The sequence below is a fragment of the Macrotis lagotis genome, chromosome 4 (assembly GCF_037893015.1).
Source record: "Macrotis lagotis isolate mMagLag1 chromosome 4, bilby.v1.9.chrom.fasta, whole genome shotgun sequence".
Taxonomy (NCBI): Eukaryota; Metazoa; Chordata; class Mammalia; order Peramelemorphia; family Peramelidae; genus Macrotis; species Macrotis lagotis.
In genome coordinates, this window is record NC_133661.1 from 264646212 (window position 1) to 264670060 (window position 23849).

Consider the following 23849-nt stretch of genomic DNA (forward strand, 5'->3'; position numbering starts at 1 on the left):
TAACTAAACAGCAACAAAAAAAACCTTCTACCTGTGAGATTAATTGAAGTGGCTTTAGTTTTAAAAAGAAATACAAAGAAATAATAGTAGCAGATGCCTCTAAACTAAAGAGCAGGTTTTTGTTTTTTTCATTCTCTGGGATTTAAAATATGACCTCTTTCCTCTTCTCTCTTTCTCTACACACACATATATTCACAATTCAAATTTTTGTGATAATTTATACCTTGTTTCCAAAGTCCTCCAATTGAATTTATATATATTGATATTAATCTTTATATATTCAGTCAAATGCTAACCTTTCCAGGTCACTTTGGATACTAATAAGTTATCTATCCCAGGTATATAGATATTTGAGCTCATGGATTTTGCCAGCAATTCCTTTCTTAGACTTTGGTCTCCTATGAGATTTTCCAAGAATCATAAGATCATAAACTTAAAAGAGACCTATCTAGGGTTATCTAGTCTAACTTCCCATTTTACAGATGAGGAAACTGAGGATCACATATATAAAGACACTTATCCTCAGTCCTAAAGATGGTTATCATTGAAGGTAGCATTTAAATGTTCATCCTCTGGGTCCATATTCTGTGCTCTTGATATAAGCTGCCTATATGAATTGCTATTTTTCTTCCTTCATTAGAGATATTCTTCTGGTATCTAACTTAGGGAAATATAGGTAGTTTTCTTCTTCCCCTGCCATCCTTTTTAGCTTAAATCCCTTTTGATTAGATTATCAAGAATTTGGCAAATATATTCATAGCAGCCATTTATATTTATGTATACTATATCTCTGGCCAGGAATTTACTTCCCAGTATTTCCTGCCATGAAGCAGAAATCTAAATCCCATTCCCAAGCACTATGGTCTTTTTTTAAATGAAATTTTCTTTTCTTTTCTAATTGCATGCTATGGTTTTTCAACACATCCATTTGCAGATTTTTGAGATGCACATTTTTCTCCCACCATCCTTCTCTCCCCCCCTCCCCATGGTGGCAAACAGTCTGGTAAAAGTTGTACATGTATATTTCTACTGAACATATTTACATATTAGTCATCTTTTATAATAGGAATGAGAACAAAGGGAAAAGAAAGAAAATCATGAGATAGGAATGCAAAACGTTAAGTGAAGTTTTAAAAAAAGTGATCATAGTATACATCCAGATTCCATGTTTTTTTCCCCTATGGATGCAAACACTTCTTGGTACTTCACAAAGCACCTTTTCTCTTTGCAATAGCTTGCCTTCAATAGGTAGTAGTAAGGAAAAATCAATGCCCCCTTTGCCTTTATTTTCTTATCCAAGATTTTAAAAATTTTCAGCCTTAAAGGAAACCTTAAGATGCAGTGTGAGGAAGGCATTCTTGTTGTTGATCATCCCTCATTCTTGAAAAGGATAAGCTAAGGTAATATCTTGACTTGTGAGTAAATTGGATTTAAGTCAGGAAGAGCTGCACAAAATCATTAGCCTCATTCTCTCCTTGAAGAGTCCAGTAGCAAGATAAGAGTTAAGATGGTTGACAATGGCCCAGGATGTAGCAAGTGACCTTTATAAATTTAGGTCTTTTCCAGGTCTCAGAATCAAGACAGAAGTCAACCTAGTTTACCATGCCAAAAGTCTCAATCTGGAAGAAGAAGGAAAAATAACTTGTTAATATCTTCAGTATTCAGAATATTGTGAAAAGCTTTGGGAAGGGAGATATATTGGAAAGCATTCATTACAATCTGGTGAACAGACTGTATAAAAGCACAGAGATAGAAGAAGAAACATTAAATACAGTATACAGCTAATAGACCCAGTTTGACTGGGATGTATAGTTCATGAAAGCTAATAATCCTACCTTCTATCAAATAGAGAGGGAGAGTAGAATGTGAAAACAAGAAAGTGTGGATAGACTGAAGATCACAGGACAAAATTGTTTTAAGTAAAATGAGAAGTCCTCTTGTATCTACAAAAAAGAATTTCGTTATATTGAAGAATCAGGACCATTTTTTTCTTTTTAACCCCTTTAAAATCAGGAGCCCAGGGTTGGGAAATAAGGGTCATGGGGTAAATACAAAATTTTTTTTGATCCTGATGAGAGAGTGTGTGTGAGATCTAAAAGGACCTGAGTACAGTTTAAGGGACCCAAAGAGATGCATGGTTTGGAGTAAATTGCAAAGAATTAATCACTCAATTCAATCAGCATTTTTATTGCTATATTCTAATTTTATATCACCTTCATCTTTAATTTCCTCTCTCCCCTCTAATCCCTCTAGAGAGAGAGAGAGATTATAACAAAGAATAAGAAAAGAAAAAAATAGATTAGCAAGATTAACCAGCACCTCAGTTAAGTGTGATATTTCATGAATTATACCCTACTTATAATTTTCCATCTCTTCAATGAAGGAAGGAGGTAGATTCTTTTCTTTTTTTTTTTTTTTTTTTTTTTTAGTTTTTGCAAGGCAATGGGGTTAAGTGGCTTGCCCAAGGCCACACAGCTAAGTAATTATTAAGTGTCTGAAGTCAGATTTGAACTCAGGTGCTCCTGACTCCAGGGCCGGTGCTCAATCCACTGCGCCACCTAGCTGCTCCAAGGAAGTACAATTCTCCTTTAGAGCTAACCAGTCATATAAATTTTATAATACTCCTTTTAAAATTTTTATTGTTGTTATTTTCACTTTATTGTTATCATTGTGCATATTGTTTTTTGGGTTCTGCTTACTTCACAATATCAGTTCACATAACTTCCATGCTTCTATTTTTTCATCATATTCATTATTTCTTTGAGTACTAGGAACAGTGAGTAGACTAATATGACTGTAATGTAGACTATATGCTAGTGAGTAATGTACAGTTGACCCAGAAGGAGAGGTTGGAGCAAGATAATAAAGGACTTCAAATGCCAAAACAATTTGGATTTTATTCTAGAGGCATTGAAGTGAGGGGAGTGATGTGGTCAACCTTATGCTTTCAGGAATATCAATTCAGCAGCTCTGTGGAAGATGGAATAGAGGGAGAAGTTGAATTCAGGGAGACATCTAGAGTTCTACAATAGTCTAGGGAAAGGAACTTAATGTCTGAATTAGAGTGGTAGCAGTGTGAATGGAGAGAAAGGGATTGATATAAGGTATGGAGCTAGAGTTGGCATATCTTTATGTCTCATCATATATGAAAGAAGAGAAGGGGAATAATAGAGAATAAAAAGTCCCAGGCTTTGAACCAAGGTGGTCAAAACTGACTTAGCATGAAAGAAGTAGCAAACAGTGCAAAAGGAATTAGGCTGGCCATTTAACAAAATTTAAAAATAGTAAATGAATCATCTGTATGCTATAAGGTACCCAAGAAAAATTAGAAGAAGATAAAGGAATTTCTAGATAAGAATTTCCAAGAATGCAAGGATATTGATGGTTTGCAATGAAAATATTGAGCATGAGAACTGGAAATTGAAGGGATGCCCATCAAATGGGGAAATGATTGAACAAGCTGTGGTATATGATTGTAATAGAATACTGTTGGACTGTAAGAAATGATGGAAAGACTTATATGAACTGATTCAAAGGGAAGTGAGCATGATTTGACTTTTATGAATAATATAATGATCCAAGGTAATTCCAACAATCTTATAATGAAAAATCCTTATCCATCTCTGGTGAAAGAACTGATAGAATATGAATGTGGATTGAAGCATATTTTTTACTTCATTTTTATTGTAGTTTTTGTCTATTTTCTTTCACAATATGACTAATATGAGAGAAAAAGAAAACAGTGTGTATAATATCTTTTTATTAGCTCACTCAAGGGGGAAATTTCAGCTGAGGAGACTGGAGAAGGCTTCAAAGCAGAGGTTTCATTATCCTGATTGTGGCTGAAAAGACCAATCTCATAATACTCCCCATTTATCTCAGTGTCTAAGGTTTTTATATTCTCTTCCCCAAAGCTAGTCAGCAAAAAAAGGAGAAAGACTCTTTAGAGGCAGGAGAAAGGTAGAGTAAATACTAGTCAGGTGGGTCACTGGACACAAGCTAAATCATTTCATTCTTAGTTAGGAAATGTTTTTGAAAAGCTGACAGTAAGGGAATGGAGAGCAGCAAACATAAGACAACATTTGTACTGGGTGCCACAGAGCCTGCTTTTATTATGTGCTTCAAAACCATACTTTATTGGCAAGCTTCAGTGGATTGGAACACGTCTTTAGTGAGATGAATTGATGTAATTCATCAAATTTTCTTAATATTTTGATTTAAATCTGGTGTTTCTTTGTGGAAGGTTTGTCCAGATCCCTGCCCACATTTCATCTATGCCACCGGAAGTACAGATTCTCCCTTAAAAGGGACAAAGGGCCAGTGTTCTTACTCCCTGCTAATATCCTTGGCCCCCTGGCTATCAGTTCCTTTCGGGGGGAAGGTCCCAATTACTACGCCAGACTCTGTCCAGGTCAGTGGAATTTGCAAATCTCAGCTCCTATTCATTTATCTCCTTTGTCCCACTACAGTTTGAATGAGTCCTTGCCAAAGAAGCAAAACTTGAGTTGTTGGCAGAGGCTCATCGCTTTCACTAATAAACTGCCTTCTCAGATGTTCTCAGACAAAGCCCCATTGTGCATTAGGAGTATAGTCTGACACCACCTCTGAACCTCACCAGTGTCATTTTACTCAGAGGAGATAGGTTTCAGAATGCTTACATTGTACTTATTATACACTGTGAAAAAACACCTCCTACTCGTGGAGTCAGGACAAATGCCTCATTTGTCTATACTGTTTTTCAGTTCTTTATTATATCACATGGGATTTAAACAAGGTTGGATCCACCCCCATTACCCCTTTGAACGAAGCATTAAGGTCTTTGTATAGTTAAGTAGAGGACATCATGCAGTTTTTCCCATAGAGGCAGCCAGGTGATGTGGTGGAGACAGTCCTGGGTCTGAGGTCAGGACTATCTGAGTCCACATCCAATCTCAGACACTTACTTGCTGAATGACCACGGGCAAGTCAACTGGGAGATGAAGATAATAACAGGACTTGACTCCTTGGCTTGTTGCAAGGATAAAATGAGATAATATTTGTAAAGTGCTTATTAGCATAGTGTTTGACCCATGGGAGGTACCTAATAAAGACCTGTTTCTTTCCTTCCCATTGCTTCATCAGTCATCTTTATGTAGTTGACATTTATGTCATTCTCTAGTCCCTAATTTTTCCTGAATTACATAAATGAATAACCAACTGGTTTCCCAATGTCCTGCCAACTCCCCAAATTTAGTATTTTCAAAGTTAATTTTTTTCCCCAAACACTGCCTTTCCTCTTGACCTCTTTATTCCTGTGATTGGTGACATTAAACTCTCAGTCATCTCTCCTGAAATATCTAATTAATTATATTTTAAAATATCTCTTGCCCTTTGCCTCTTCTTTTCATTCCTTTTGACATCACCCTGTTATTGCTAAGTTGGCTCACTTGTGTCCAAGTCTTTATGACCCTCATGTAGGGTTTTCTTGGCAAAGATTCTGGAATGTTTATCATTTCCTTCTCCACTCATTTTTACAGATGAGGAAATTGAGGCCAACAGGGTTAAGTGACTCACCCCAGGGTCCCACAGCTGATAAGTCTCTGAGGCTGGATTTGAACTCAGGAAGATAGGTCTTCCTAACTCCAGACCCAATGTCCTATTCATTGTACCACAGAGCTGCCCTACCCTAGCTCAGACCTTTCACCTAGGTCCTGGACCATGTAAATAGCATTCTAATTAGTCTAAAACTCTCTGGTCTGTCTCTCTTTCAATCAGTTTTTAAATGCTTCTATCCCCCTCCACACTCCCACCCTTTGTCTTCCTAATGTACCACTCCTTTCACATCACTTCCCTGCCCGGAAACTTTCAGTAGATTTCCATTACCTAACAAAATAAATCTCATTCCCTTGGCTTTCCAGGCCTCCTAATTCTGATTCCATTGTTATACCACATTTTTTTCCATCTCGATCCCTAAGCCCCAGACTCATGGAGCTATTTCCATACCTGAAGAGCACCTCTACTTTTCCTGCTTTTATTGTTGTCATTTTTATTCCTGGAGGGTGGTATTTACTATCCCCTTCTGCATCCCAATCTGTCTGGCTCTCTACCAGTTGAAAATTTCCTCCTATTTTTTAAGTCCCAGCTCAAATGCTTCTTTCTTTGTGAAGCCTTCTCTTCCCACCCCAATCAGAAGTAAGGGCCTCCTTTGGACTGCATTTTTAGTTTTTGGATGAACTTTTCAATTTACTTAAGATGGAGGTAGAATGGGAGAGTGGAAGACCACCCAGCAAAAGAGAGTGTGAAGAGAGAAGACTGATGATAGAACTTCTAAATACTACTTGGGACAAAGAAAAAAGAGGGACTAAGTGGAAATAAGAAAAGCTTGATGAATAGAGCTTGGGCCTGGACTCATCTTCCTGAGTTCAAAACTGACTTCAGATACTAACTCATTGACTCTGCACAAGTCACTTAGCCCTATTTATCTCAGTTTCCTCATCTGTGAAATGAGCTGCTCACTCTAGCATCTTTGACAGGACAACCTAAAAAATGGGTCACAACTGAAAAATAATTCAACAGTGAGCTACTGTTAGAAATGGAGTAGTAAGAGAGATAAGAGGAAGGGTACTCAAAAAGGTCAAAGATTTGTCTCAGAAACAAAGATGAGAAAGTGGATAAGAAAAGCATTAGAGAGTTTTTGGATTGTTTATGTTATTGTTGTTGGCAAGGTGATAAGCAGATTTTTCTCAGTAATTTATTTCAACCAACATCTTTGTACAGAGTATTTACATTGGGGCAGCTAGGTGGTGCAGTGGATAGAGCACTGGCCTTAGAGTCAGGAGTACCTGAGTTCAAATCCAGCCTCAGACACTTAATAATTACCTAGCTGTATGGCCATGGGCAAGTCACTTAACCCCATTGCCTTGAAAAATCTAAAACAAACAAACAAACAAACAAAAGAGTATTTACATTATCTATGTGTCTACATTATGTGAGAGGCATTGAAGGATTGAAGGGAGGGAGGGAGGGAGGGAGGGAGAGAGAGAGAGAGAGAGAGAGAGAGAGAGAGAGAGAGAGAGAGAGAGAGAGAATAGAAAGGGAGAGTTTTGAAGTTGCCAGAGAGAGAGAGAGAATGAAAAACCTCAGAGGAGGCAGGTGGAGAGATTATCCTTGGGCAGGTAGACTGCCTCTTCTGAAATAAGAGTGAAGGGACACAAAGGCATTAAAGTTCTTAAGAGGTTTTGAGACATAATGAGAAGGCAGTTGAGGGAGTTCACCTCTGTTATCCTCAATCTTCTTAGTAAAATAGATGAGACCATCAGCATAAAAACAAGAGATAGCTGTTAAGGGTTTAAGGAGATTGTAAAACTTCTGAACTTCTCTCCTATGGAATGTAATGAAGATCTGATAAGGGTAGAATGAAAGACTTGCTGAGCAGCACCTAGTAGTCAGCTTACACTGCACTAGGGGATCCCAGTAGCAATATGTTGAGGCATTTTCCATTTATCCTGAATAGATAAGATGTTGAGAAATTAGACAATGAAGGTTAGCTAGGATTAAATTCAGATAAGATGGATATGATTTGAAAATCAGAGCAGGTGAAGTATTCCAGGACCCAAATAAAAGCATAATAGAACATAAGCTTTTAGAGAACAGGAACTGTTACTTTTTCATCTTTGTTGAGCCAGTGTCTTGACTCTATAGGTCAAGCTTCATCAAATAATGGTGCATTTGCACATAGTAGAGGTAGTAGGATGAAAATTTTAATTTTTAAAGTAAAAATTATAATATTGGGTGGCTAGGTGGCATAGTAGATAAAGCACCGGCCTTGGAGTCAGGAGTACCTGGGTTCAAATCTGGTCTCAGACACTTAATAATTACTTAGCTGTGTGGCCTTGGGCAAGCCACTTAACCCCGTTTGCCTTGCAAAAAAAAAACCTAAAAAAATTATAATATCTGCTTATAATTATAATAATTCAGAGGATAAAATGTTGGACTGGAATCTGGAGGACTTGGGTTCAAATGTAACCTTAAACAGCTATTAGTTGTATAACCTTGAGCATATCACTTAACACTTCTGCCTCAGTTTCCTCAGCTGTAAAATTAGGCTAATAATGGCACCTACCTCTTAGGGTTGTTGTCAAGATCAAATGAGATAAAATTTGCAAAGCATTCAACACAGTATCTGGAAAATAGTAGGGACTATATAAATGCTAGTAATTTATAATTTAGTATTTATAATTTGTCTTTAATTTAGATTTGCCCAGATAGAAGAAATTATGGTAAAATTATAAAAATTATTTTTTAAAATTTAAGTCATTTGACACCATTGGTATTTGCTGAACTCATTGATATATTTCAGGATAAGAAAACATCATTTTTCATCAGCGTGTAAAAATGGAAGTAACTCTTGAAAGGTATTTCCAGAAATTGTATTGGGGTATTATGAGTAATTTTGAAAAATCCTCAGTTTCAGCTCTATGAATTCTTACTCCAACTTCACCACTCTTAAGCTTGGGGAAAATCATTTACTTCCCCTAATTTTTACAACTTATAAACTAAAGTTAAAGCTCATATTCACTTTTTTCAAAGCATACTTGAGAGGACTATCTCTGAAAAGTAAGATTTGCAAATGTGAAAGTGCTTTATAAATCCTTTGGTGTAACAACATTAAATTTCTCCAAGTTCTTTCTTTAGCGATAGAGTTTGTCCAAGGTAGTATCCAGTTCTGACTGCATTTCAGTCAACACCTTCAGTGTTGTTTTCCTTTCCATGCATGCTTATTTAACAACTGGCAGAAGCAGGAAGGCCAGGCCAGTCATTGAGCTTCTGCCAACTCTGGAGGTTAGGAAGGAAATGGCAAACTTGGCTGTTGGAGGGAAATCTTTGTGTCTTGCTTTGAATTACTGTGGCATCCTGCATTTGTGGAAGAAGCTTTGTGATACTGGGTTAGGTGAGGATAGTGACAAGTGAAACTGGAAAACCCCACTTTGATTTTTGAAAGGGGTGCTGAGCATAAACCTTTCTAAGGATTAAATTTGTCAAGGCCTCAGACTGTGGTCTACTTTGAGTCTAAAATACTCCATAAACATGATTATTGGGGGACAGAAATCCTTTACCCCACAAGTTACATAGTTTAATTCATGGTTTTGATCTCTGATACAAGAATTCAAAAAATCAAGAATAAAAATGTATTATATTGTTTTACTGGTTCTCAAAAATGTATCTGAAGAAGCCCCTTTCATCTATTCCATTTTCTGAGCAGTGATTACTTCAAATGTTGATGAATTACTTGCAGTTCATTTGTTGCAGTTTGCTGTTGACTTAAATTAAAGTAGTCAACAAACATGAACATTATATTCCCTTCTAATGCTTAGTAATTTTCTGAAGTAATTATTTTTTATTTTTCTTTCATTGTATTAGTGATTTAAAAAGGGAGGGGGTATAATATAATCCAGGATTTCTAATGGTCTAACTGAATAACTTTACTTCCCATTCTGCTACTTAGCAACAGAATGATCATCCACTTATTTGCCCGTTCTCTTAAGTCTAGGTTTTCTTTTTGAAAAATGGTAATAATACAGTTGTCAGGGTACATTATCTAGTGAATTAATTTGGTATCATTGTTTTTCCTTTTTGCAATTGCCTGGATTTTAGTCATTTCATTATACAACGTAACTCTAGAATGTGGATGAGAAATTGGTAGGACCAAAATTCAAGGTAGTCATTTTGACTTTTCTTGGCTTTTCTTTTTCATCCAATTGTTATTTTGATCTCTTTAAAAATATTTTTATACTTATATGACATTTTCCTATATTTTTCTTACTTTCTCCTTCCCAAAAAAGTGACCTCAATTAAAATGAAGAAAAATACAGTCAATTCAGCTGCATCCTACATGCACAAACCCCTAACTGTCTTCAAAGAATGGAAAAAAAGGTACATTTACAATGTGAGGTCTTTGGGGTCAAACAATGATTTCACATTCAGTTTTCGATTGTGGTTCTTTCCTTTTTTATTGCTGCAGACAATGTGTATTTTGTTATCCTCACTCTGCTTTCCTTTAAATCATTTCATGAATTTCCCCAAGCTTCCCTATTTTCTTCATACTCATTGTTTTTTACAGAACAAAAACATATTATATTCATGTACCACAACTTGCTTAGCCAGCCTTCAGTTGATGGGAATTGATTTTGCATCCAATTCTTTGCTGCTCCAGTAAGTACTGCTGTTCTCTCTGACAGCATATGCCTGCAATGGATTTCTGTGTAGACAATTTAGTCACCTTATTCTTATGATTTCAAACAACTGTCCAGAATAGTTGGATCGATTTTCATTTAGCACTGGTAACTTAGACTGTTTATCTTTGTGTGATGCTTCAGTATTGATCATTTTATTTCTAGTGTACTGCCTTCATTTTAAAAAAATCATCATACATGAGATTTTAAACTTCTTTCATTCAGTTCTTAATGGACAAACTGAGAGATGTTAAAGACCCTAGCTTAAAAAGACCAAGATCTTCCACTGTATCCAGGGATGTCTCCAATGTCTTCATCCATATCTGACCACAATCTGACCATATGACTCTGGAGGAGAAAGTGAGGCTGGTAACTTTGCACATAGTCTTCACTCACTTGCACCAATGTCCTGGCCTTCTTCAAGAATGAAGGACAAACAGAAATGTCACCAACAAATTTACCATGAGAATAATGAAACAATCCTGCTTATTTAAGTCTCCTTCTAAGTTTAATTCTCTACTCTCTTTTGTGTTATTTTTTAATACATTTATTCTTTGTCCAAATATTGAATAACTTATAGTTAATCATCCTTGCCAGTTGTTTGAGTGGAAGATGAAAGAAACTTCAAATGTTTTGATTTGCATTTCTCTTATTATTAGTGATTTGAAGCAACCATAGATAGTTGTTATTAGTTTTTTCCCCTTCTGTTAAAAAATTATTTGTTCATATAATTTAACCACTTATTGAATGGAGAATAGCTTTTTGTGTTATATACTCATAGTCTTATCAGACCCTCATCAGATACCCTTGATTCAAATATATTTTCTTAATCAACTGTTTCCTTCTTTAAGTTAATTTTGTTTCTATAAAAGCTTTTCCATTTCATTTAATTGAAAGTAAGAAATTTATCTTTTTAAAATAATCTCTATCTCTATTATTTGCTTAAGAATTCATTACTAGCCATTCTTGACATTTTCTGTAAAAAGTTAAGTGAGGGAAGAAATTAAAAGTATTGACTTAAATTTATATTTTTATTATTTATAAAATTTTGATTATTCCATATTCTGATAATTAGAGCTAGAAGGGAATTCACGAGTATATTCAACAACATTTAATAAATACCTACTATGCACAAAACATAGTATATGTTTATATACATGGTATACATATATATGTGCGCATGTGCACACACACACACACACACAAGTCTCTAAGCATTCAAAAGCAAAAATAGTCTCTAGCCCTATAAGGAAGGAAGAGGAGAGGACAAGAGAGAAAAGGGAGAAAAAGAAGGAGTGAAAGAAAACTAATGGGGGGAGGTGGAAAGCAGGAAAATCCTTTTCAGGAATTGACTCCTGAGCTGATCCTCAAATGAAAGTCAGAATTCTAAGAGGCATAGAAGTGAGAGAGTGAATTGTAGGTATGGAGACAAGGTCGGTTCTAGGAACAGCTAATCAGTCAGTTCAGGTACCGATGTGTCACATTAGGAGACACTTGATGATGCAGCATGTAAGAGTAGAACCAGAAAGAGAATATGTCATGAAAATCAATGAAATAGAGTATCCTGGATAGTGACTCAAAATAGCAAAAGCTACAGTGAAGTGAGGTAGGATGAGGACTAAATGGGGTAGTTAAATCCTTGGAGAGAGCAGGTTCAGTATCAGAATGGGTTACTAGCTTAAAGGAATTAAGAAGTGATTGATAGGTAAGGAAGTGGATGTAACAAATACAAATGACTTTTTCTAAGAATTTATTAATGAAAAGATGAAATAGATGATAAAAGTGTGAGGGGGTGACAGAGACAAGTAAAGATTTTGGGGGGGGGGTTAGAACATCTGTGGAGAAAAGGAAACTTACAATGGATAGTTTCTATGTTCTCTATAAAATACAAAATGAGGTCTGCTGCTGAGAAAGAAGGATGAGAGTTCATTTTTAAAAATAAGGAAAATAGGTCATAAGAGTGATTTATCCAAACTTATATAAAGCCAGGACTAAAATTCAGGTTGTCTGACTAAAGGTCCAGTGCTCTTCTACTATATCACATTGCCATAGTGGGGTGAATGGAGATGAGTAGTGATAGTCTCTATACTTTTCCTTCACCTAGTAATCATGAAGGTATGAAGATGAATTTAATGTGAGGGTATAGAATATAATGAGATTTTGACTCTTTTTCAAAATCAGGATTGTGAGGGATTGATAACATATGAGGGTTACTTAAGAAGAGCTATAGATAAACATTATCAGTCTTCAAATACTTGTAGTTTATAATGTAGTAGATTAAACTTATTCTTACCCCTAGAGGGCAGACTAGAATGAAAGTTTGAAAGTTCAAGGGAAATCGATTTCAGCTTAGTTTAAAGAAAGACTCCCTAACAATTAGATCTGTTCACAAATTGAGTGGACTGATTGAGAGGTCACCAATTCCCAGTTATTGGAGATCTTTAATGATCCGATAAAGCTAGATGCCTTGTTCCAGAGGGATTTCATGTCAATTAGGAGTTGCTCTAGATGACCTCTTTGACTTTTAAGATTCTATGACTTTTAAAGTCTAGGGTTAATCAGATTAGAATTTTTTTTCTCAGTCTTAGTATAAACCCTTACTGGAGCTTGCTAACAATTGACAGATTGTGGCCTCTAAGAGTAAATAACAGACTTGAATTGCCAAGGTCACTCAAAAGACATATGTTAGAAATTTCAAATGAAGTGGATCCAAAATGATCAAATATTTCAATACAAATCAATCATCATATATTGAGTGGTCAGTCCTCTTCTAGATACCGTAGGGGTACAAAAGAAATAAAAGACATGATTCAATACTCTCAAGTCAAGTTGGCTATAAGTTGTGTGAAGCAAATATAAACAATACATAATAATATAAAATTGGCTTTGAAGAATAAATGTTGGACTTGAGGATAAAACTCCTAATCAATCCTAATCAATCAAAAAAATATTCAGTTAAGATATTATGCTTCTATTTTGCCAAGCAGATGGGTCCCAAAGCTTTAGAGTACAGTTATGATTGGATGTGATGCCCATCAGGGTCCTTATACTTGGAGAGAGAAGTAATTATGGCACCTTGGCAAGGGTACCTGTGCTACATATTTGAGTGCCTAGTATATTTTCATCCCTTCCCAAATGTATGTTTAGTTCTTGACTTTGAAGTAGAATTCAACAAATTTATATCTGAGAAAATAATAGGAGCCAAGAGAGGGAGTATCTTGTTCAGGGAACAGCAAGGAAGCCAGTATCCCTAGACTGAAGAATATGTATCTGGGAGAAAGGTGCTAGAAGACTGGACTGGCAAGAAAGGGATAGGTTTTGAAAGGCTTTGAATGCCAACAGAGCATTTTGTATTTAATCCTAGAGATGATAAGGAGCACTGGAGCTTATTGAAGAGGTTAGTGACATGGTCAGATCTGTACTTTAAGAAAATGACTTTGGAGGCTGAAAGAAGGATGGATTGGAGCAGAAAGAGACTTGAGGCAGACAAATCTATCAGCAGACTTTTGCATTATTCCAGGTATGAGGTGATAAGGGATTGCACCAGGTTGTAGTAGTATCGGGGCAAAGGAGGGCATATGAGAGATGCTGCAAAGGGGACACTGACAAATCTTGACCATAGAATGTCCACAGGGCTTCAGACATGATAAGGTATCCAGGATCACTCTTAGGTTTTGGGGCCAAGGGATAGGAACACTAATAGGAAAGGTAGAGTGGGATAATTCAGGGGGAAAGATAAAGATAATGATAATTTCTCTTTCTCCATCTCCCAGCTACCTCCATTGAACCCTTAAGAAGGAAGGTCTTTGCGATACATGGTACAGGTTTCAGAATTATTATTAGAATAATATAACCTCCCGAGTAGAAAGTAACTCTGAAGACTTACCAATGAGTCGACAGAGGGACAATAGGGAGGAGTAGGGGATTGAGGTAGGCCATATATATAATCTTGCTTGCTTGTCAAGTCAGAGTAGCTCCTTGATCTTCACTACCTTTGTGAGACTTGGAGTGTGCCCTTCTCTTGAAAAGCAAAAAAAAAGACTGTCTTTTTCACTATGATGACCCACAACTTCTGGCTCAGGTTTTCACTGTACTTCTGCTCTGAAACTGTCCCCTATAGATCACTAAATAGGGAAAGCATTTTCCTATCTGCTCCTACTTTCAACATTTCTTCAATGTGCATTCATATCTCAATTATCTTTTTCATGCTTTCTAAAGGGAAAAGTATCTCTTGAAAAGTATTCCCAACCTATGTCTTGTCTGAATTTCTTTTCATTGGACAACTTAAAAATAGGTATGGCCTTTGGAGACAGTATATTTTATTTCATATTGCTCTAAGCTACTATCAAAACTCAGCTTTGAACAATTTTGCCCTGATGGGAGTTGCCATGTTTACTGGAAGTTTTCCATATTAGATCAATTCTCTCAGTTAGAAGTCAACTCTTTTATTTCTTCCTGCTTTTCCATTTAGAGCCATCTTTGACGTCTCTGATTGCTCTTGGAATTCTAGCCTGGCTCATTTGCAAAGGTAGCTTGGAACTCTTCCCAAAATCCTTTTGTTGTTATTACACACACACACACACACACACACACACACACACACACACTCCATGTTAGTACTATGAAACACAAAGTTACCAAAAATATCTTATGGTAAGGTCCCCGCAAATCTTCTAACTTTATGTACCTATGCCTTAGTTTATCTCCCCTTCTACAGAACTACCTTTTCCCCAGGACTGCCAGTGTAGAAGGGAGTTTTGGCCCATTTTGAAGTCTTCTTGATAGTGGGATAATAATAATAGAATCTTAGCATTGTTACAGAAGATAAAAATATGAAATTTTAAAACTTTTGAATAAACAAAATTAAGACAAGTAAAATAAGAAGGAAATGGCTGATTAGAAGAAAAAGACTTTGTATTAAATGTCTAATAAAGTTCTAATTTCTAACATGTAGGGAACTAACATAAATATATAACAACAAAATAATTTTAACCTGCTCTCCCCTTCCCTTTTAATTCTGAACTCAGTTTACTGTCCACCACAATGGTTGACAAATTGTATACTTTGTAATTCCAACTGTATATCATACTCTGGACACTAGACATTTATTATCCACTTGTTCTGTGCTTGGTGACTGAGCAGACCAAATCTCTTGACTAGTACAAATGCCTTCTAGGAGTTTCTGAGATGTTCTGGGTCTTGCAAGCACCAACATCATGTCACGTGCTAACAAGAGCATCTAAAGAATTTCACCATCCACAGGGAGTTCCTCTTCAACAAAATATCTGCTTTTGACCACCCTAATACAATGAAAACATTTTGGCAGGCTTACATCTCTCTATTTCATTCCACAACTGATAACTTGTGATCAAGTCATTGAACAAGACTATTCTGTTGTTATTTCTTTCAAGGAATCTTGAATGATTTTGATATAGATTTGCAGACTTTTTTAAAAAAAAAAAGAGCCTTTAATAGTGTTTTGCCCTAGTAAATAAATACTTTTTCATAATTGAGTGTAATAAGAATACACTAAACAAAATCTTCAGGGCCTGATCTGAGTAAAAGAATGTCTTTTTATTTGCTTTTCTCAAGAGAAGGGCACACACCAAGTCTCACAAAGGTAGTGAAGATCAAGGAGCTGCTCTGAATTGACAAGCAAGCAAGATTATATGGCCTAACTCGATCCCCTCTTCCCTATTGTCCCTCTCTGTGGACTCATTGGTTAGTCTTCAGTTACATTCTACTCAGGAAAATCTATCCTGGCAACAAGGAAAAGAATGAAAGTTTTTCATAAAATATTATGTCACCATCCAGATGGTGAGAATAACCTTCAGGATTATAACTATCTTATTGAAGTAATGTAACTTGTCTTGGAACACAAGGTCTAGGAACAGTCTACTATCCTCCTAGTTAGTAAAAATACCCTTATTGGGGAAACAGGTGGTGTTACAAATCTCGTTTGGAATGCAAGGCCTTTCTTCTAAGAATATGGTTTGGTTTTCTTAATATTTCTTAACCCTGAGAGGACTTCACTAGGAATATTAACCTTAAGAAGGTTTTATTGGGAATATTCTATTCATAATTGACAAACAGTAAGCATAATGGCATTTTGTATTCTCTAGATCTTTTAGTCAATTGCGTTAAAATAAGGATTTAGTGCATTATAGACTACCATTACATGAAAAACCCCATGTTGCCAACCAATGCCTTTGAACATCTCCTGAATAAACATGTTGATGAGTCTCAAAGATTTTGTTTGTGTATGAGTGGGAAAATAGGCATATTGACTGATAGTTGTTGACATTCTTCTGGTTGCTTTTTTTTTTTGGTACTATGAAGATCTAAGACTTTTTTTCCTTACCTTGAGTATCTTTTCTTCTTATGAAATATGAGTATCTTTTATCTTATGAACAAATCCTTTAACACCCACATATTTTTATCCCTTCTAGCATATCTCTATTTTATGTAACTACATTTTATCTAGCCTTGCTGCTTCCTTCATTTTTGTTCTCTTTATACATCTGGAAATATAATATTAAAGTCCAACTTTGGTGTTTCTATAATTTGTTATAAAAACTTTTTCAGTTCTTTTCTAGTTTTCTAATGTTTTGTTGCCATCTTTCCAGTTTTTATTCTTATATGTTCTTGGGATGGTATTGTATAGTTGAATCCCTAACCAATCTTTCTTTAAACTGGTATTACTCTCCATTGTTTCTCTCTGCTTTATGAACTGGTGCCGCCCACCATTATTTCTCTCTACTTTATGAGGCAAAATTACTCATAGTCATCCTTCTTCACAAGATTTTACAAACAAGTTTGTATTCCAAACTGGTGTTGCCTTTGGCCATCATTTCCCCTTATTTAGTAAATAAGTCAGGTGCATGCTGACTAAAGTGATTTTCATACTCTTTTTTCCTCTTTATTATGAAAATTATATTAAACTGTCTAAAATTATAATCAGTGTCATTTCTTCACATAATAAATGTTTTACTATATTAATTATTTACTTAGATAATTCTGGATTGAATTGTTTGGTTGTTTTCTATAGCTATGTATAGTCAGATCACTGACTTGTTAGAGAACAAAATAAAAAATTGTTTAAAAAATCCAGAAGATTATAGGATATGATAGTGAGAAAAAGAACCCTGGAGTACCATGATCCTTTTCTCATTATCATGATCTTATTGTCTTCTCAGTATTCTCATATTTCTCTCATTCTCATTGCATTATTCTATATTATTGAGTTTTCTTCAAGTATGTAATTTTTAGTTTGTTTTTTTTTTTACTAATTCTGGTCTTTGCTCTAACACGTTAGTCTGACTGTATACAACTGATTCAGCAATGACACCCACATCAACAAGTCTTTTCCTGTCTTTTAAAAATAAGTCAATTTCATTTTTAAATGTTTTTCAGGGCATGCCATGTCCAGCCCCTAATAACTTTTTTTTTTCTCAAAGGAGTATTCACTGGATTATAAAGTCATAAGGGTTCTCTCTGTAGTCAACAAATTTTTACCCTAACCCATTCCTTCATCCTGAACCATGTTTTCTGAGATAGACTCATCACCCTCACCTATTAGGACCTATGCAGTGAAGTCTCCTAGTATCAAAGTGTACCATAGAATCTCCCTATTTCTTCATTCTCTGCAACTAGTGTTGATGCATAAACTGTAATTATTTTCATGGTGGTCTTTTTTGCACATACTTATTATCACTGCAATACAAAAGGACTAAATATTCCATGAAGTAATACTTTATACTGCCTTTTGGCATATGATAAAATTAACTCTGTCAATTCCTTTCTTTGCCACATCCAAGGAGAACTCAGGGGCAATCCTTCCATTTAGCTGAAATATTCTCATTTTTCATTTCAAATATTGTAACAGTAATAGCAATGGTAGTAGTAGTAAGTATCAACAGAAATGAAAGCTAATGCATATATACATATATATATATATATACACATATATCACTCTAAACTATATAAAACAATTTTCAAACATAATCTCATTTGACCTGTACAAAAATTGTGAGAGGTAGGTTCATTATTATCATACCCATTTTACAGATGAGAAAACTGAGACAGAGGTTAAACTTGCTCGAGGTGACACAGCTAGTAAGTGACTAAGGCAGAATTTGAACTTGAGTCTTCCTTACTGTGGCACCTAGTTGCTTTTTATAGCCAACTAGTGTGAGGCATGAGGTGGAGTAATTACAACAGATATTATAAAGTCTTTAGAAATTCATTCCCCGCCCCCCAGAATTTCATAGGCTCTCAGAATTTGAGTTACATTCTAAGAGGTCCAGCCATCCCATGGCATGTCCCTAATATGATTCCCCCCCACATCATAAGATGCATGTTATGTTGATGAACCCCTATTGTCACAGAGATGAGTGGGATAATATTCAATTACCTAATTGCGCTAACTCAGATGCATTAGGTCAAGATCTCTAGGTCACTCTGGACCAGTTAAGGACAGATTCTTCTACTTAGGTTTGTCATCTTTGGAATGGGATTAGGAGAACTCTCCCAGTTTTGTGATTGACTGGGATCATTCCCCCTTTGTAATGGATTTCAAAGGGGTCCCCCTCCACACCCTGTGAAGACCAACACCCTAGTTCCTCACAAGATATAAACATTTATTTAATAAGAACCTCTAATTAAAACACCAAAAATCAAATTAATCGTTGATAGTCTAAAAAAACTGTATAATTTAGTACCTTTTTCCTGCTCTTTCCACCCTGTCCCTCTGAATCTAAATCTAGTGATGGTTCTTTTTTCCTCCACTCTTGCTACCTTTTTTACCCTAATTATCAGGAAGGTTGGATAATGGTCTTGTTTTGTTCATTTTAAAAGCATCAAATTAGGGGCAGCTAGGTAGCACAGTGAATAGAGCCTGGAGTCAGGAAGACCTGAGTTCAAATACAGCCTCAGACACTTAATACTTACCTAGTTGTGTGACCTTGGGCAAGTCACTTAACTACACATTGCTCTGCCAAAAAAAAAGTCAATAAAAGTATCAAGTTGTGAGTCTACCAAATAACTAAATTTAAGTAAAACAGCACACATCGTCCCTGATTCAAGGATAAGCTCACTCAAAACATGAAACATTTGCAAGACTAAAGGGCATTAGATGATCAGAATAGGGGCCCACAGACCTGGAGAAAGCTTCATGAAAATGTATGTCTGAAATGGAGCAAAGCTTTGACAAAGAATATGCAGATCAGTTTGATATATGAGGGTTTATTATTTGATATTAGTATATATTTTTATAATTCAGTTCTTTGACTTCTTATTTTCCTCATTTTCTTTGTATCTTCTCCTTCCATAAATGTAAATAAGACAATATAATTAAATGAAATATAATGAATTTCCTTTTTGACCTCATATGATCAATTTATCAGGTTTTCTTTAAAATATTTTGAGATTCTAATTAATTGGCAAATTTCTGCTACCTTCAATTTATAGATGTGTCTCTTGTTTTTGAAATTTGAACTGTTACATTGGCAAACTTCAAATCAAACCAATGTATACTTTGAAATATGTGGAAAGTGTGGTTCAGAAATAAGAAGTGAAAGGTCAAGAAGTTTATATAGAAACTTCATGTTTCACATCATTGACAATGTCTTTAAAAAAAAAGAATTGGAGGGTAGCAGAGTACCTGAGTTCAAATCCGACCTCAGATACTTAATAATTACCTAGCTGTGTGGCCTTGGGCAAGCCACTAAACCCCATTTCCTTGCAAAAAAACCTAAAAAACAGAATTGATAAGCACTAGTCATGAAAATTATCAAATTACATCAAGAAGAATTAAATTATATTTTTTAAAAAAGCAACACAAGAAAAGACTTGTTATTGATCTGCGGCTAATCCTTGAGTCAGCTATCTGTACATTAGCTCAACCCATCAGAGCTAAGATCAGAAATAGTTTTGTTTTTTTAAAAACCTAAAGAGTAACAATAAGAAAAAGATGTACAATTGAAAGACCTTAACTCTGAATTATTAAAATAAGCAATTGTAAATTTTAAAAGTGATATTTACTGTAATAATTTTATCCAAAAGTGTGAGCTCTGTATTCTCTCCAGGATCAACTTCTAGGTGTTTAAAACCCTTCATATTCTGACTCTTTTCTACCTTTCTGGTCTTATTTTATTTTACTCTCCACCCATGTGCTCTTCATATTCTTTAATTCAGTCTCCTCACATACACCATTCCATGACCCAACTTTGGAGTATTTTTCCTCATCAGTCCCTCTGCCTAGACTTCTCTTCCTCCTGCTTCCTCCAAGACTCTCTTGAGATAAAATCCCACCTTCTATATGGGAAGTCTTTCTCAAACCTCCCTAAGACTAGTGACTTGATTCTTTCCAATTTATCCTTATCTGTATCTTATTTGTAAATAGTACATTACTTCAAACATCTGACTTGCTTGCCAAATGGAGACAGTTGCCAAAAAACAACACCAGGTTAAAATTTATGCTCATTTGTAAAATCTTACAAAGAAGGATGATTAGGGAATCAAGAACAATGTCACCTCATATAGCAGAAAAACAGTGGAAGATAAACTATATTAATAAAAGTAAGGAAAGATAGCCAATTTAGCAATGCCATCCTAATGGTGAAAATGGAAGAGTTGCAAACAGAAGAAAAAAGGAAAAGGCATTTTGACAAAAATGATATTTCTTTCCTCAACCATGGTGAAACCACTGTACTTGGACCCTATTTGAGCCTATAGAGGATATAGAAATGGTACATACAAAGAAGGAAAAAAGAACAAAGATGGGAAAGCACATAGACTTGACCAATAAATTAATAAATGAATGAATGAATATTTATTAACCACTTAACTGTGCAAAGCATTGTACTTAGTATTGGAGATACAAATAAAAAAGAATAATAGAGACAAAACAAACACCCTATCCCCTGTGCCATCTTGCTACCAAAATTGATGAAATGAGAGATCCATTAAAGTACCCTTGAGAATCACTTCACCCACCTTATTAGATTTCCCTAAAAGACAAAGTGCCTATCGACCTGTTGACAAGGATTAAGTAAAAGTTAGTTATTTAGTTTTTAAAATGCAGTTCTTTTGGCCTTTTTCACTATCATTTCCTTTGGGGAAAAAACTTAAGCACAAAGGAACATTCTACTGTGTAGTGAGATTTATCAGGTTTCCAGTTTATATGTTTCACAAACAGATTTCCTCATCTGAGTGGTTTGCCTCAGGACCTCTTCTGCGTCAGTCACCACTTCCTGTTGAGTCGAATGCTTCATTTCTCCAAATGTAGATAGCCAGAGAAAGATGATTGCCTCTTCCCAGATAACTGCATTAGATAGGCTATAGTTCAGGATTTATTATGAAACTTGAAATAAACCTAAGTCTTTCTCAGAACTTCATGAGAAAGGTAGAATGCTACCTCTGTGACAATTTGAACAAAACAATTGAATTTGTTACAGCTTCAAAATGCTATTTCTGAATTATTTTTAAAAAGAAAATCTTCCACTCCCTCCCCAGGATGTTTTCTCTCTCATTTTCTTCCTTTCCCAAAAAGTGTTTAAAAGTAAGGTTGCTTTCATGCAGTAGCCCCCAACTTGATTCTATTTTCAAAGGGGATGGGAGGACAGAAATATTTTATTTTTAAAAAATATTTTCTTTTTTTTTCCAATTTACATGTAAAAACAATTTTTACATGTAATTTTTTTTCAGTTCTGAGTTTAAAATCCTCATCCTTCCTCTCCAATTCCCTCCCCAAAATGTCAAGCAGTCTGATATAGGTTATACATTAATTTTTTTTTAATTCTGAGTTCCAAATTCTCTTCCTCCCTTTTTCCCCTCTCCCCTCATTGAGACAAAAAACAGACTATATGATCTCTTTGGTTCCTTCCAGCTCTAAAAATTCAATTTTATAACTCTGGTTTATCAGTTTATATTTGGAAACTGATAGATGAAAAGGTATTATTTTTCTATAGATAATAAAACTATGCACATAATAGGTCATGTGTGTACTTGAATGCATATAGGCAAATATTAAATGTTTATGGCATATAATAAAATTTTCATATGTGGCAAAAGAGAAGTTGTATTACATTCCTGGTAATGTCTTCATTATAACCACAAGTTAAGCAAATGGACTGTTATTTGGCAATATATGAAACTGCAAATAAAATAATCTTTTCATTTTTTTGATAAAATACTAAGTTCCCAAAAAAGGAGGGAGAGGAATTTCCAAGTTATAAAATCATTCAGATTGTGTTAAGATTAATAAACTATTCTGGAGGTTATAGAATTAGAGACTTTTTAAAGAAAGACAGGAAGTTTGGTTCCATTGAAAAGGTCCAGACACAAGCAATGTACACCACCTGTGGCCTTCCCATCTCCACAAAGGAATGAATTGGGATTATCCTCTCACTTCTGTTCTTTCAAGTCATGCTGCTTATTCTTTCTGGTTTTTATCATTTACTTTTGATATTGTGTGTGTGTTTATGGTCATTCTTTCCATTTACATTATTGTAATCATTATGGAAAACTGTTTGAGTGTTTTATATTGACAAAAACCTTGCAAGTTTTCTTTATGAAAAATTAATCTACTTAAATACATATGCATGTTAAACTCTAGAATGAATTTTTTGCATATAAAGTAATAGAAAGCACAGGAAAGTTTAGTAAAAAAGCTAACCCTTCATATAGTTAAAAAAAAAGATTAAAAAAACAAAAACAAGATTGTTGGGAACCCTTGAATTAGAGTCAGTAAACCTGTTTTTGTTTCCAAGCTTTACTACTTTCCAAACTGTGGTCATGGCACATAATTTCTCTGAGACTCTTTAGGACAAAGAGAACAAAACTTGCCTCTAAGGGTGATTTCCAGAAAAAGCCTTCATAACATCCTAAGAAAAGATAAGCTATAACAAATCTACCAAATCTCCAAGTGTAAGCTTCTGAGACAATCAAATTTAATCAATCCTTATTATTCAAATGAAAAAATTGAGACCCAAAAAAGTCAAGTCACTTGCTCAAAGTCATTCCAAGAACAAGAGAGACAGGATTAAACTTCAGACCTCTGCCTGTAAATGTAGCAGTCTTTCCAATTTACTATGTTGCATTATGATTATTAAATCAATAAGGCAGCACTATTAATTATAATCATTATCAAGTCACCTTATGTGATGAGGGTAATACCAGGAAACCAGATGATCAGTCACTCCCCTATGGGCTTCTCTTCTACCCACTGTGCTCCATCTCAAATCTACTTCTTTACTGCAAGATTTCAACCAATTTATCCTCAAGTTAAACATATAGATTATAAGTAAGTATATTATATAAGTAAGTATATTATAAGTAAACATATAAGTAAGAAAGGGTCCTTTTGGTTATTCCTATGATTTCTCTTAGATTGTCCTTTTTTTGGGGGGGGGGGGAGGTTGCAAGGCAATAGGGTTAAGTGATTTGCCCAAGGTCACATAGTTAAGTGTCTGAGGCCAGACTTGAACTCAGGTCCTCTTGACTCCAGGGCTAGTGCTCTATCCACTCCATCACCTAGCTGCCCCTTCCTTTTTTTTTAAGGAACTTATTGAAATTGGCAAAACATCTGATAAGATGAAAACATAATTGAGAACTGTTTGACAAAATAAATGAAAATAT

At 35.2% G+C, this 23849-nt stretch overlaps 1 protein-coding gene across 1 annotated transcript in view; it reads left to right on the top strand.

The window, feature by feature from the left end:
- Positions 1-23849, top strand: part of PRKCH (protein kinase C eta) — a 277240-nt gene that overhangs the window by 169901 nt on the left and 83490 nt on the right. The gene's annotated exons all lie outside the window — the stretch shown is intronic.